The 16,287-nt window shown below is 36.8% G+C and overlaps 1 long non-coding RNA gene across 1 annotated transcript; it reads right to left on the bottom strand.

Annotated features, from left to right (window-relative positions):
- Positions 1-4,947: 4,947 nt before the first annotated feature.
- On the bottom strand, positions 4,948-10,596 carry LOC138906690 (uncharacterized). Its single transcript, XR_011414252.1, has 3 exons — positions 9,539-10,596; positions 6,708-6,795; positions 4,948-5,188 (listed from the first exon to the last, which is right to left on the bottom strand). It is a non-coding gene; the product is annotated as an uncharacterized lncRNA (long non-coding RNA).
- Between the last annotated feature and the right edge of the window lie 5,691 nt (positions 10,597-16,287).

A 16,287-nucleotide genomic window follows, 5' to 3' on the forward strand; every position in this document is an offset into this window, starting at 1 on the left:
TCGAGCTATCTTTTCGGACTTATGCTTTGGGTTTTACCCCGTTTTCATGAAAGACGCCGGTTATTTTAAACATATTAATTCATTTCTGTTTAATGTTAAAAGTGTTTTGGAGATGTCGGCTTGCCTAGTATCACGATAGGCGCCATCACGACGGGTTAGGTTTTGGGTCATGACAACCCGCTTCTGCAATTACCAGGCCGCTTTTTTGGCCTCGCACCTGCTACCAATCCCTCAGCAGGTGCGATTGCACTAGAACTCCAAACTACAGCAATTGCAACTCAAACTAAAACAAGCTGAAACCAATCTGAAACACACCTGAAGCAAGGCCGATTCATGGATCGGATCAGATCAGATTTGGCACCTTTCGGATTATAATTTCGTATTTTGGATTTTGTAAATTTCAATCCGAATCCGAACCAAATTAATTTCAGATCGGATTGAATTTTGATGTTTGGATCAGATAAATATTTCGGATTTCAGTTCAGATTGTACGCCTTATTAAGATGCTAAAATAAATAATTATAAGATGCTATCTCCTACCATTTTCAATAGCAAAACACATTGAAGTCCATATCTTTCACATTTAATATTGAAAAGAAAGAAAAGGCAAAAATAGTGAGGGAGATAACAAACAAACCTTAAAATTTCTCAAAGGGCACCTTTATCTTTTATATGTAAAATATAAATTTTGGGTTTTGGAACGGTTCGGATATAAATCAAGCCAAACCGTATCCGATCTGATATCCAAAATAATTAAATTAAAGATCTGAAATCCGAACCAAAAAGCTAAAATACGATCTAAACCAATCCAAATAACACGGATCGGTTCGGATATTCGAGTTGACTCAAATAATGCACAGCTCTACCCGAGGCCCCCGAGACCCCATCCAACATTACTAACAAGTCCTAAAATACAGTGCGAACCTATTCGAAGCCTTAAATCATATAAAACAAAACCACAATCATGAATCATACTCCAATTCAAGCCTAATAAAACTAATGAACTTCCAACTTCTAAACCTTATACTAAATCACATCAAACCAACCCGCAATGACCTAAAATTTTATACCAAATTCCCAAATGACACAACGGTCCTATTCCAAATCCCAAAACCAAAATTGAACCCGATATCCACAAAGTCGACTCTCGGTCAAATTTTTCAACCTTCCAAACGTCCATCTTTTCAACTTTCTACAAAAGCTTCAAATCAACCTACAGACCTCCAAATCGACAACTGGACATAAGCCTAAGTCCAAAATCACACTACGAATATATTGGAATCATTAAAATACCATTCCGGAGTTGTCTACATAAAAGTCAAACTTCGGCCAACTCCTTCAACTTAAGCTTCCAACCTTGGGTCTAAGTATCCCAATTTACTCCGAAACACCCCCAAAACCAATCCAATCACCTCTGCAAGTCATATAGTAACAAATGGACATAAACAACACAATGAATAGGGGAACAATGCTACAATACACAAAGTTACCGGCCGGGTCGTTACAATTTACTTTTGATATTTCCAACATTCATGAGATTCAATCCCTATTTCAGTTAGTCTATTAGTTAATAAGAACTAGCAACATAAGAGAATTTTTGAAGAACTTTTTAGTTTTTTAATATTTCCCATATGAATCTCTTTTATTTTTTGCACATCATAAAGGATCAAAACTATCCTTATTATTTGTTAAATGGGTTACAGATACCCTATGTTCATGTATCCGTCCAAAAAATTACACAATGTTAATTCTATTAATAAAATATCCCTCACATTTAGTGACAGAACTGGTGGGCCTTCAATTTAGTGACATGTCATTTTTTATTGGGCCACGTGGTAATCTCGGGCTGAAACAAAAAAAGGGGTCTAAACTTGACCCACTTACTGGATCCAACCCTATGTTTGTTACCTAGGCCAAAACCATATCAATACCATAGGAGAAATCTTGAACTCTCTACAAATTGCAACTAATTCATCCCAAACAAACGATACTGGTTTTTTGTTTAAAGAAATTTCTAGAAGCTTCGATAAATAAAACCTAGCCCCATCGAACATTCTCACTCTAGATAATATGTGAACTATTTTGCAGTAAGATTTTACAAGGTGTTTATAAAACTGACGCCGTGAAGCTAACTTGAAGAAATGCTACGAAGCGTTAGGATGAAGTTTGAGTTTTATAAGAAGGTGTCGATGCGGTTATCAGAAAAATCAAATTTGAGGGTGTCTATGATGGCATAACACTAGAGAATCAAAAGATGGGTTATCTGATCAGCGAATTTGGGTGGTCAGTTAGTCGTCTGAAAATGGGTGGTGTTACGACGTTGGAGCTCGGGGAGTAGCTCAAAGGTTAATTTTTTACTTGAAGTAGAGAGAATTGTGCTCACTACTTTTGCTCTCTTTGCCATAGTCTCCGTGTGAAGGAATTAGATAAATGCCTTACTGTGCACTGAAGCCACCCGTAATTAGTTAGTGAGTTGAGTTAGTTAGCAGTTAATTATATAGTTAATGGAAGTTAGGTGTACATCTGGTTACAACTGACAGTTAGTGAGGAGGTAGTTATTCAATGTATATATGTAGAAGCTAGCTTACTCATTTTGTACCCAATATTTATTTTATACAGAAAATCTTTCTGAGCTCAGCATGTGCTCTCAATTCTCTATTCTCTATTCTTCCTCCTTTCAATGGTGATTGAAGATTGGATGGATTTTGTCATGGTATCAGGCTTTCTCGTCGATAAGAACTACAAAGTGTTTTTTGCGGATTGAAGATGATCAAGAGATTCGTCGACATTCTTTGTGATGTTCAAATCCGAATCTAAATTACAGTGAACCCTAAATTTGCTCGTTATTTTCAATTTTGTTCACAATTCTTTACTACTTTTACATATCTAATAATTCTGTTGCATATAATTTCTAGATTTCATGGAAACTGATGATATATTTGATTTGGGAACCTCTGTTCCAGCTCCAGTGGTAATTGACCATAATCATCTCATGTATCTTCATCCCTATGATGCATCTGGTTCTCTATCTGTTGGTATTCAACTTGTAGGCATGGAAAATTACACTTTGTCGGATCAAGCAACGAGAGTTTCACTCCTAGGGAGGAATAAGCTGGGATTCATAGATGGCACAATCACTACGGATACTTTTGGACCAGCTTTAGGGCATCAATGGGATCGATGTAATGCAATAGTTGTCTCGTTGCGTACCGGAAATGTGAGCAAGGAATTGTTGAGTGAAATTCTATTTCATTCAAATGCACACTTGGTTTGGAAGGATTTGTAGGAATTATTCAATAAAGTGAAAGTGAATGGTTCGTGTCTGTATTCTCTTCTCAAAGAAATCTTACCTTCCTTATACTAAAATGTAGAATCCCTAGTCATACAGAACTTTCGTAAGTCCAGGCACCATCAAATACAAATCTCAGGCTTTATCCATACACAAGTCCGGAGAAATTCTCAATTGCTATATAGAATTCTCAAACCCACTAGAATTCTCTCGGAACCCACTTTGCTCAAATTTAATTGCACCGCCCAAATGGGCCAAAAGACACGTGCCCCATTAGCACAACAACACTCAAAGAAATTACTCTACTTTAATACCACCTATCAAATTCATACTCCGTGCGCACTACATCATTCACCCATAACAACTCACTGATCCCACGATTTTCATATACTTATAAGTGCAATATAACCCATATCCAGGAATTTCCTTATTCGAGTCATTATCGATCTCAACTTCTGCAAGTCATAACTAACCCACCAGTATGCCTCAGTCCAAAACTAAACCTTTACATATAATCATGAAATTGAATAATCAATAGTAGGCTCCCCCACTTGGCTCAAAGCCATAGATTAAAACATTCCATATCTCACAATACCAAAACTCTATTACTGTCATAATTCCACAGTCAGTTCAACGAAACTTCTTCTCAAACTCATGCAACGCCAACCATAAAAATATCCCAAATCGTCCGCTAAGCTCGCAATCATTCTCTTGACACTCAAGTCAACTTTCTCAGCCAGATTCAAATTTAAATCTCCACACATATGCCCCACTGGCAGAAAAGAAACTCTCAACTCACATCATAAGGAATACACTTACGTAGATTACTCCGCAGGGAATAACCCACCTGCTTAACCTCAAATTGGTATCTTGATATACCCTTTCGAGTCACAATTACTATGCAATCACTTAGTCTATTTGAGTCCAAACTCACTAACCAGACATGAGAATTTAATTTGTCCCAAATTTTAACAATCGTGAAAGAACCTTTAAAATATTCACACTCGAGACTGTACGTCACATCAAAATGAAAATCAAGCACCCAATGGCCTTCCTTTACATTTCAAGGAAACACTTCTCGTCACATTCAAATCGTCTTAACACATCCCGCATCACAAAACCATCTCACCGCTCATCGAGCCACAAATTCCACTGTAGGGTCATTACCGGACATATGAATCCAATTGTACAAGTTATAACTGAAGCGACCGAGCTTAAACTGCGGTCTAACCATGGCCTCAAGTCCTCCAAAGTGGCCCATCACCAAAACACAGAATACTCACCTCAAACCTCGTTCATAAAATCACAAGCCGGTGATGCACAGCTGATACCGAGCGCTCATGTGCGCATACGAATACGTGGAAGAAATTCAAAGAGTTATGTCCCAAGCTGAATCAATCCCGCACGATAAGGAAAGAAAGATGGGAAGTATATATCCTAAATGCCCTGTAGCCTCTCGAAGATAAATATGGACGTCATCATACCGATCCGCAAGACTCTACTAGACACTTGCTCATGACTTGTAGAACCTATGAACCTAGAGCTTTGATACCACCTTGTCACAACCCAAAATCCAACTAGTCATGATGGCACCTAACCCAACCCGCTAGGTAAGCCAAATTTCAATTATCCAATTCCAATAATAGTCATTAAAGCAATTTAAGTAAATAATTATATTAACCTTATACATTCCCCAAGAACTGGAAGTACAAATCATGAGCTTCTAAGAATAGAATATACAAAGCGGAAATGAAATAAATATATAGTCTATTTGAATAATATTTAAACAGAGCTTTTATAAATCTAAGGCTACCCTGAACAAGAGGCAGCTACAACAGGAACACAGGTACATCTTCAAATTCCGCAACCATCGAGCACAGCAACAACAATAACCAACATCTGTATGAAATGTGCAGAAGTGTAGTATCAGTACAACCAACCCCATGTACTGAGTAAGTAACAAACCTAGTCGTAGGTTGAAAGTAGTGACGAGCATCCACCAAGGTCGGGTCCAAAATCAATAGTCCACAACAATCCATAACAACATAAAGAAAATAATACCAGAAGTAACTCAGAGATAAAATGCTCAGTCACCTCATGATTTCAGCAATAATAGTTCTTCCTTTCAAGTACATCAGTGAAAATCCAAATCTTTTGCCAAAGTTACCAAAAATGTGAATAAGTTTGAAAACAGAAATTTTTCCAAAATCCTTTCAATAATAAATAAAATATCTCATTTTCTTTCCAAATAACTAGTGTAAAACAAATACATCACTATGCCCATCTGTCAACATATGTGAGAAATCATGAATAATGTGATACCGTATAGCATGAGAAAAACATATCTCTATGCATATATGTCATGTGTGTATGTCAATGCAATGTATCTCAGAGATTGTACTCATGTACTCACACTCTCAGAGTACTCAATCTCATTGTCTCGCATTCTCTCTCACTATGCTCAGCACACTCAATCATCCAGCGCTATACAATACCTGCTGCGGCGTACAGCCCGATCCCTGTTTATAGTCGACTGCGCTCACTGAGGGTGTATACAGACTCATGATGGGCTCCTACAGCCCAAGCGCTATAAGCACGGACAACTCACGTGCTATAATATCATATCTGGATCCGCACGGACAACTCACGTGTTGCACGGACAACTCACGTGCTATAATAATATCTGGATCCGCACGGCCAACTTACGTGCTGCACGGCCAACTCACGTGCAATAATATAATATATGGATCCACACGGCCAACCCACGTGTTACATGGACAACTCACGTGCAATAGTATAATATATATATATATATATATATATATATATATATATATATATATATATATATATATATATATATATATATATATATATATATATATATATATATATATATAAAGCTAACATGGCCTGCTGCGGCATGCAACCCTATCCCAAAAAAAACATATCTTCACAATCAGACCCTCAACCTCCCTCAGTCATCAATCTCTCCAGTCTCTCTCTCAAGGCTCACAATGTCATGAGAATAGCCCAAAATGATGATATGATGTATCAATAAATAACAACAGAGACTGAGATATGATATGCAATGAAATGAATATGACTGAGTATGAATTTTCAATTTAAAATAAATAATTCACAACAATATGACTTCTGTGGGTCCCAATAATACCGGCACATAGCCTCAACATACTTTTTAATATTCTTTTCAGCTCAATTTCTTTAATTCATAAAACCACATAGAAAATGCCAAGATCATTTAATTACAAAATTTCACAAAAATAATTATGTCACAATTTCTATAGTGCACGCCCACACGTCCGTCACCTAGTATGTGCGTCACCTTCCAACAAATCACGAAATATATATATTCAGGGTTCATACCCTTAACTCCAAGATTAGAAGAGTTACTTACCTCGAACAAGCCAAATCCAATGCCGAGCAAGTTACACAATGCTCCAGAAATTCCATTATGCGCGTATCAATTCCCAAATGGTTCAAATCTACAACAATTAATTTGATTCAGTCCACACATTTTATAGGAATTAATTCCATATCAAAATACTAATATTTTCCAAAAATCTGAAATTGCGCCCCAAAAATCACCCATGGGGCCCACATCTCGAAATCTGACAAAACTCACAAAATATGACAACCCATCCAATTACAAGTTCAACCATACTAATTTCACTCAAATCCGACTCCAAATCGGTATTCAAACTTGAAAAATTCATTTTGTGACATAATAGAAATTTCCTTCTATTTCTCTTGAAGATTCAATAATCTTACACCAAAAATGAAGATTAATTCATGAAATATAATCACAAGGGAGTTAAGAAAACTTACCCTAATGTGTGTGGAAAATTTTTTCTCTAAAATCGCCCAACCCGAGCTCCAAAATCCGAAAAATGGGTGAAAATATCGAACCCTCGAATTTAAGGTTCTATCTCAGCGATTTTCGCATCTGCGGACAAGATTTGCGCACCTGCGCCTCCGCTTGTGCGAGCAAAACATTGCATTTGCGGACTCCACTCGCTTGCCCAGTTTCCGCTTCTGCGCGCATCTGCGCTCACGCAGGTGCGGAATTTTCCCTCGCACCTGCGACCAATGCCTCACAGCCCTCTGCCTGCATTTGCGCTCCTTCTCGTGCAAGTGCGATTGCGCAACTGCGAAGCTCCTTCCGCACCTGCGCCCCTCGCTTCAGCGCACCCCTGCTCGCACTTGAGAGTTCGCACCTGCGACCACTTTTCCGCAGGTGCAATTACACTAGAAGGCTTCAGTTCCAACAGTCTTCCAAATTCAAAAATCAATCTGTTAACCATCCGAAACTCACCCGAGGCCTCGGGAACCTCAACCAACTATATCAACAAGTCCCATAACATAACACAAACCTACTCGAGGCATCAAATTATACCTAACAACCTCAAAAATACGAACTACACACGGATTCAAGCCTAATAAATTTCCAAATTCTACAAACGACGCCGAAACCTATCAAATCACGTGCGATTGATCTCAAATTTTGCACACAAGTCACATTTCACATTACGGACCTATTCAAATATCCAGAATCCGATTTCGGCCTCGATATCAAAAAGTCAACCCCCCGGTCAAACTTCTCAAAATTTCATCTTTCGGCATTTCAAGCCTTATTCTATTACGGATCTCCAAATAATTTTCCGGACACGCTCCTAAGTCCAAAATCACCATATGGAGCTATTGGAATCATCAGAATTAAATTCCGAGGTTGTTTACACATAAGTCGACATATGTTCACTATTTTAACTTAAGCTTTAAAACTTGGAACTAAGTGTTCCAATTCATTCCAAAACCTCATCGGACCCGGACCAATTGCCCCGGCAATTTACACAACAACTGTGAAGTACAATTTGAGAAGTAAATGGAGAAACGAGATTGTAATACTCAAAATGGACGGTCGGGTCGTTACAAGTTCTTAGATTCTGGGCAATCATAACCAGGACAAGGCATCAATGCATCATATTCCTCCCAAAGGTCAGTCAATTTTGAGAAATATGCAGAAACTGAGGAAATTCCCTGCGACAAAGTAGCTATCTCTTTGTGCAGAAAAAAAATGCGAGTTCCATCTACCGTATCATATTTATCCTTCAAATCTATCCAGACCTTATTCATAATCCACCTTATGTGCACTTGATTTATACACAATTCCACTGAGTAATTCCTTGCTCACAACATTTATAATCTATGACAAAATTATAGCATTACATTTCTCCCAAAGTTCATGCAAAGATCGATCAAATTTGTCCTTAGTAAAGCAGTCATCAACAATACCTAATTTACTCTTACCAATCAAGCCTATTTTCATATATCTACTCCACAATGCATAGTTTTCAGTTCCAGTTAGTTGAATCGAAATCAAGGAGCTGCTTAGAATGTCGCATGGTTGCAGTTACAGGGGATGATGATGATATATGGTCGTTCCTATGCTTATTCCAGTTGAAATTTCTTCTCCAATTGCTATAGCTGACAAATTCAGTTGAATTAAGTCTTCGTTTCAACGAATTACAGACTCGCTAATTACATATCGAAAAGTAAACCCTAGCTCAATCGAACGGGAAAATCACAGATAATCAACTATAAAATAATTCTACAGAAATGAGAAGATGACAATCATATCGAGCATGAATCTAGCTCCCGTGCTCTGATACCGTAATAAAGATATGAGATTAGCTCAATGAAAATGTGAAAAGAGAAATGAACAAGAAGGTTCTAGAATGAATGCTCTATTTGAGAGCAAAACTGAGCTAAGATATTTTCTCAAACCATACTGAATATAATGACATATGATCTATATATATAGATTACAAGTAAGAACTAACTAAATGTATTGTTTTTCGTTAATTCTCTAACATCCAATCCCATAATTAATTATAACTAACTATTCATCCTTTCACGTGCCATTCCTTTCCTTAATACTCCTAAATTGAGATCAATTTATAATGGTATATTCTTAAGGTTAAAATTATATTTTATTTTATTTTGGCATATACCAAAAAGTATTCTTTACGTCTAAATCTATGACTATAAGAGTAGATTCTTAGGGTAAAATTAAATATTAAAAGTTATAATTTTTAAATATATAAATATGTTATTTTGAAATATATTAATTAAAAATTAAAAAGAAGAAAGTGTCCATAGAAGACGTGATATTGTTTCACGGTAGTGGGACCATGCACTTTGAAAAAGAGATAAAACGAAAAGCATGACTGTGGAGTGTGGAGTAAAGCTCCTGAAATAAGAGGCATGAATAGATCCAATCCCCTGGAAACGACACCGTTTTGAGCTCTCTTCCTCACATTATTCGAAACGACACCGTTTTGAGCTCTCTTCCTCACATTATTCGAAACGACACCGTTTTGGGTTCTCTTCCTCACATCAACATCTCTCCAAATTCATCCATGGAGAGCTTCGTCAACAAGCTCTCCTTCACCTCCATCACAATTGCCACACTAACATTTGTCCTCGTTTACCTTCAAAGCCCCAGAAACTGCATCAATCCCCATCAACTCCCCAAATCCACCTGCGATTTTAGTCACCGCGCTTTCACCACTGTAAACAAACACAATCACCGTATATGGGCAACCAAAGCCTGGATCCAAACAGTCCAATCCTTCACAATCCAATTCCAATCCCTCCACGCCCAAAATCTCTTCTCCAATCAGTCCCGGATCTTAGTCGTCTCAGCCGGGGCGGGTCATTCTGTTATGGCCTTGAATAACTTGGGTATTTACGATGTCAACGGTGTTGAGCTCGTGGACTCGCCTCCTCTCGTGAGCCGTGCGGATCCACACAATCTGCCATTTTTTGATGACGTGTTTGATTTTGGGTTTGGGCCGTTTCTGGAAAGGGCCTTGTTTCCTGCCCGATACGTGGGTGAAATGGAGAGAACGGTGAGAATTGGCGGCGCGTGCGTTGTGGTTGTGGAAGAGTGTAGTGGTAAAGAGGTGGAGGAGGTGGTGAAATTGTTCAGAAAGTCGAAGTTGGTGGAGCTGAAGAATGTGACTTTGGGCGGAGAAAAAAGGACGAGAATTGTAGTGAAAGTTGTAAAGTGACTGAATTTATTGTGGCACGAATACTCTGATTTTCATTCTTTGTTCAATTCGGTTGCTATTGATTTTCTCTGAAAAATTGCTGATTTTTCATAATTTTTTGTATGATGTTGGTGTGTAACATTTTTTAATTTGTTAATGAATGATGTATAACTTAAATCCATAACAGAATTTATTGTAGTTTACAAGTTTTTAAATTTTATTTTAAAAACATTTCAATATGCATGTAGAATAGACAAATTAAGCATGAAACTTATTACGTAAATATTATTTTTCTTTTGATGTAATTATTCAGCTATTTTGAATTTCATTGCAAGCACAAAGAGACTCACTAATCGCATTGAAAAGTTCTCTTCTTCTGACTAAAAAGGAGCTCGCAGTGAAAGGTTTCCGTTCTCAACGTGCACAAAAAAAAAAATCGATAAATTGTATTAAATCAACAATTCGAGTTAAATTGTTAAATCAATAATCCGAGTTAAATTGAAAAAATAAATTTGATGTAATTTGGATTGATTTGGTTTGGTATTGGGAAAACAATTCGACCATAATTGGTTTGGTTTGATTTTAGACTTTTAACTAAAAAAAGTCAAATCAAAATTAAACCAACTCCACAATACATTTATACAATTTTCAAAAATATTTTATACATATAAATATTTATTGTAATATAATTTATAAATATTTCTTAAACATTACAGTTTTATCTAGTCCAATAAGTTTTATAGTCTATAAATGTAGTAATTCAAATAAAGTTAAAATCAATACTAATAATAACAAAATAAATTCAATTCAACACTAGAAAATGACAAAAGTATTGGATATCTGTTTTTAGTTTTACATTGGTTTATAATGAATATGAATAACTTAGTTTATCATTTTCTTTAGTGCTTAGTCATGTAATTAATAGTACTTATTAGATACACTTATTTTAGCATGACTTATATACTACTTTTAGATTATGTTCATTTTTATTATGGCTTATTAAATAGCAATATTTGTTTTATGCGATTTTATTATCTTTGTTATTGAATATTTTATAGTCAGACCTCTCTATAACAACATCCCTATATAACTACACTTCACTATAAAAGCCAAGCTTTTCCGCAACCAATTTTTATGTTATGTTATAATATATGTTCTCTATAATATCATTTCGCTATAACATCCAAAAATATTTGGAACAAACGAGATTGTTGTAGAGAGATTTGACTGTAGTACAATGTTATGACTTATTGTGTTATTTTCTTAAAAAATATATTATACGACTATATCCTACTAGGACTAAAGAAGTATTTGGAGAACACGTTACCAAAAAAAAACCCGAAAATCGTAAAACAAAAATAGAAAAAAATTGAGAAAAAATGAGATTGAAAAACCCGATTTTGTTGGTTTGATTTGATTTATAAATTTAAAAACCCGACACCATTAATTTAGTTTGATAATTAAAAAATCCGAAGCAATCCGACCTATATGCACCCCTGCTCAAAGCGGCTTGTTTTGAAAAAGCTAACAAAAGAGTCTTCCATTTTTTTCATGTCTCATCTTAAATTGAAACCCTCCGATCTATACAGTTGTAAGTTCTCACGGTGACCAGAGATTTCCAGTTAAGGGTTGTTAGTCGACGAGATTGCTTTTACTGGCATTTATGGTTGCAAAAGAAAAATTGCCCTAAGATAACATAAATAGATGGGAGAATGGCTAAATTGTCACGACCCAAAATTCTAACCCGTCATGATAGCTCCTATCTCATTACTAGGCAAACCGTCAACCTCAATAAATCATAATTTCTTTCAAGTTTGAAAATATAATATTTAAATCCAGTGAAAAAGAAAATCTCACAAATACATATATATAAATACACTCCCAAAATTCGGTGTCACTAAGTACATGCGCACCTAAATGATAACAAAGTCTAACTGAAAAAAGTATTGTCTGAAAATATAGAACAGCACAATAACTGAAAAGAAGAGAGTCGAGGTCAGCAGACGCCAGACAGCTACCTTGATAATCTCCAACCGATAACACTCTGAGATCTAACAGTCGCCGTGTCCGGAAGCACCTGGATCTGCACACGAGGTGCAGAGTGTAGTATGAGTACAACCAACTCAATAAATAACAAGACTAACCTTTGGGCTGAAAGCAGTGACGAGCTCAGCAGGTCTAGTCCAGTATAGAAATAATAGTACGGAAATGTAGGCATGCTTTCAAATTCAATAGTTAAACTCGGTACTTTATATGGCCAATCCAACTCATGGAAGATCCATCTCATATATATATATATATATATATATATATATATATATATATACATACACACATCAACTGCCAGTCAGTGACTTAGTACCGTATAAAGCCAATCCAGCCCACGTGTAAATTTATCCCCAAATATATATATATGAATAGGACAATATCCATGTACACGGAAAATTCATCACAATCATAAATCAATAAGGCAAAGCCATGCCCTAGGAAGTTCATCCCGAACATATATAAATAAGGCAAGTCCATCCCGAATATAAATCATCTACGCTCACTGTGGGGAGTGCAGACTCCGGAGGGACCCCTTCAGCCCAAGCGTGATATAAAGCCGATATGGCCTGCTACAGGCGGGCAGCCCCGATCTATATAATGATAAATCCTATAAGGCATGCTGCAAGCGGGCATCCCCGTTCTATATAATAGTAATATATATAAAGCTGATATGGCCTGCTGCAGGCGGGCAGCCCCGATCCCATAAATATCCCCACATTTATGAACATGACTAATTATAAAATATATATTTTAAAAGTAATTAAATTCAATAGCAACACGACCTTGTGGGTCCCAAAATACCAGCACATAGCCAAATCATTATCTTTAATACGAGTCTCAACTCAATTTCCTAACACGTGAAGGATATGCGACTAATAACATGATTTTTTAATTTTTACAACTTCACATGATTTATTCAAGTCACAATTTCTATGGTGCACGTCCACACGCTCGTCACATATCATGTGCGTCACCTCCAACAATTTGTATAACAACAAATTCGGGGATTCATACCCTCAGAACCAAGTTTAGAAGTGTTACTTACTTCAAGCCATGTAATTCTTTACTCCGCTATGCCTTTGCCTCGCGAATCATTCTCGAAACGTCCCGAATCTAGTCATAATTAATTCGATTCAGTTAATGCAAATTATAGGAATTAATTCCATATGAAAATACTAATTTTTTCAACAAAATCCAAAATTGCTCTCAAAAATCGTCCGTGGGGCCCACATCTCGAAACCCAAAAAACATTACAAAATATGAACGCCCATTCAACCACGAGTCCAACCATACAAATTTTACTAAATTCTGACATCAACTCGACCCTCAAATATTCAAATTAAACCAAAAGAGTTTTCTAAAGTTTTCAAGTTAATTCACCAATTAAATGTTAAAACAATCATGAATTTGGGTAATTTAACCAATATTGAGTTACAAACACTTACCCCGTTGTTTTCCTTGAAAATCTCCCGAAAATCGCCTCTTTCCGAGCTCCAATTTATCAAAAATAAAAAATGGGACGAAGTCCCATTTTCAGAACTTAAAGTTTCTATCCAGGCGTTTCTTCTTCGCGAATGCGACATCTCCCTCGCATTCGCGAAGCACATTTTTGTGTTGCTCGGATTTCCTCCTTCGCGAACGCGAGCCAAGTCTCGCGAACGCAAAGACCAATTTCCCCAGGCCGACTTTCCCTTTCGCGAACGGGAGGCCTCGATCGCGAACGCGTAGCTTTGCCCTTCGACCCTTCGCGAACACGTACCTCCGGTCGCAAATGCGAAGCACAAAATGGGCCACCAAATTTCCTCTTCGTGAATGCGAGACTCCCCTCGCGAACGCGATGAAGGAAACCAGAAATAGGCAGCAGAAAATTGCAGTAGTTGTTTAAGTCCAAATTTTGATCCGTTAACCATCCGAAATTCACCCGAGTCCCCCCGGGTCCTCAACCAAATACACCAAAAAATCCTAAAATATTATACGAACTTAGTCGAAATCTCAAATCACATCAAACAATGCTAAAATCACAAATCACACCCCAATTCAAGCTTAACAAAAACTAACGAATTCCAACTTCTACATTCGATGTTGAAACCTATCAATCAATTCTGACTGACTTCAAATTTTGCACACAAGTCATAAATGACATTACGGAGCCATAAAAATTTTCAGAACTGGATTCCGACTCAGATATCAAAAAGTCAACTCCTCGGTCAAACTTTAAAACTTAAATTTTTATTTTAGCCATTTCAAGCTTAATTTAGATACGGGCTTCCAAATAATTTTTCGGACACGCTCCTAAGTCCAAAATCTCCATACGAAACTATTGGAATCATCAAAACTTTATTCAGGGTCGTTTACATATAGGTCGATATCCAACCAACCTTTTTAACTTAAGTTTTAAACTTTGGAGCTAAGTATTCCCACTCATTCCAAGACCTCATCGGACCCGAAGCAATTACTCCAACAAGTCATATAACAACCGTAAAGCATAAATTGAGCAGTAAATGGGAGAATATCGTTGTAACACTCAAAATGACCGGCCGGGCCGTTACATTCTCCCCCTCTTAAACAAGGTGCAGAGTGTAGTATGAGTACAACCAACTCAATACGTAACAAGACTAACCTTTGGGCTGAAAGTAGTGACGAGCTCAGCAGGTCTAGTCTAGTATAGAAATAATAGTACAGAAATGTAGGTACGCTTTCAAATTCAATAGTTAAACTTGGTACTTTATATGGCCAATCCAGCCCGGGGAAGATCCATCCCATATATATATATATATATATATATATATATATATATATATATATATATATATATATATATATATATGTGTGTATGTGTGTATATATATATATATATACACACACACACTTCAACTTCCAGTCAATGACTTAGTACTGTATAAGGCCAATCCAACCTAGGGGTAAATTTATCCCCAAATATATTTGACTAGGACAATATCCATGTCCAAGGAAAATTCAGCACAATCATAAAACAATAAAGAAAATTCATGCCTTGGGAAGTCCATCCCGAACATATATAAATAAGGCAAGTCCATGCCCTGGGAAGTCCATCCCGAATATAAATTATCTACGCTCATTGTGGGGGGTGCAGACTCCGTAGGGGCTCCTTCAGCCCAAGCGTGATATAAAGTCGATATGGCCTACTGTAGGCGGGCAGCCCCGATCCATATAATTATAAATCCTATAAGGCATATTGCAGGCGGGCAGCCCATTCCATATAATAGTAATATATATAAAGCCGATATGGCCTACTGCAGGCGGTAGCCTCGATCCCATAAATATTCTCACATTTATTAACATGACTGATTATGAAATATACATTTTTAAAGCAATTAAATTCAACAGCAACACAACTCTGTGGGTCCCCCAAAAATACCGGCACGTAGCCAAATCATGATCTTTAATATGAGTCTCAGCTCAATTTCTAACACGTGAAGTATATGCGAATAATAACATGATTCTTTAATTTTTACAACTTAACATGATTTTTTCAAGTTACACTTTCTATGGTGCATATCCACACGCTCGTCATCAAATTCGGGGATTCATAACCTCAGAACCAAATTTAGAAGTGTTACTTACAACAAGCCGTGTAATTCTTTACTCCGCTAGGCCTTTGACTTGTGAATTGGTCTCCAAACGCCTCGAATCTAGTTATAATTAATTTGATTCAGTCAATGCAAATTATAAGAATTAATTACATATGAAAATACTAATTTTTCAACAAAATTCGAAATTGCTCCCAAAAATGCCCGTGGGGCCCAAGTCTCGCAACGCGACAAAGGTTACAAAATATGAACGCCAATTCAACCATGAGTCCAACTATGCAAATTTTATTAAATTCCGACATCAACT

This window comes from Nicotiana tomentosiformis, chromosome 2 (genome assembly GCF_000390325.3).
Source record: "Nicotiana tomentosiformis chromosome 2, ASM39032v3, whole genome shotgun sequence".
In the NCBI taxonomy this organism is placed as follows: Eukaryota; Viridiplantae; Streptophyta; class Magnoliopsida; order Solanales; family Solanaceae; genus Nicotiana; species Nicotiana tomentosiformis.